Raw genomic sequence first — 785 nt, forward strand, 5'->3', positions numbered from 1 at the left:
TGAAGATCTCTCATTCTGCTACTAGGGTTCCAGTTGACACATGCACGAGTTGATTCCAAAAAAACCACAAAAAAACATGCAAATCGGCAAATGGCTGCAGATAAATTCTCTCAGTAATACACTAACCAGATTTACTCTAGTTAGGATGCCTTCAAAAAAAAAATCCAGGCTCCAAAAGTCCCGGAGCTGCCACCGGAGCGGTCACCAGAGCTGTCACTGGAGCTGTCACCATGTCGGAACAACTCGAGATCAAGAATATGAACATGAAAACAGGGATAACCTTGAAGATCAAGGGCAAGATTGCTGATGATGCTAAGAGCTTTGCGATAGAACTGGGCCAGTCTACTGACAAACTGAACCTGCACTTCAACCCACGCTTCAATGAGTCCACCATCGTCTGCAACTCTCGGGATGGTAACTGAGGCAAAGAGCAACGGGACAATCACCTGAGCTTCAGTCCAGGGTCAGAGGTCAAGTTCACTGTGACCTTTGAGAAAGACAAGTTCTTGGTGAAGTTGCCTGATGAATATACAGTGACCTTTCCCAACCGGCTGGGCCACGATCACCTGAACTACCTGGTCGTGAAGGGTGGGCTCAAGGTCTCTTCCTTAAAGATTGAATGAGTGGACTGCACCAGCCACAGTAACACACCTCAGCCCAGGTTCCCTCCCAAGCCCACCTGGTCACAGCAATCCTGTGGTCCAGGCTCTCAGCCACCCACTCCCTGCAGTTCCCACCCCTCTGACCCATTCTTCTCCCTCAAGGAGAGCGACCCCAAGAATCTG

General features: G+C 49.6%; 1 pseudogene; it reads left to right on the forward strand.

Annotated features, from left to right (window-relative positions):
• Positions 1 to 230: 230 nt before the first annotated feature.
• LOC102818173 lies at positions 231 to 623 on the forward strand (annotated as a pseudogene).
• Positions 624 to 785: the final 162 nt, after the last annotated feature.

Source organism: Chrysochloris asiatica, unplaced genomic scaffold (assembly GCF_000296735.1).
Source record: "Chrysochloris asiatica unplaced genomic scaffold, ChrAsi1.0 scaffold00006, whole genome shotgun sequence".
Lineage (NCBI taxonomy): Eukaryota > Metazoa > Chordata > Mammalia > Afrosoricida > Chrysochloridae > Chrysochloris > Chrysochloris asiatica.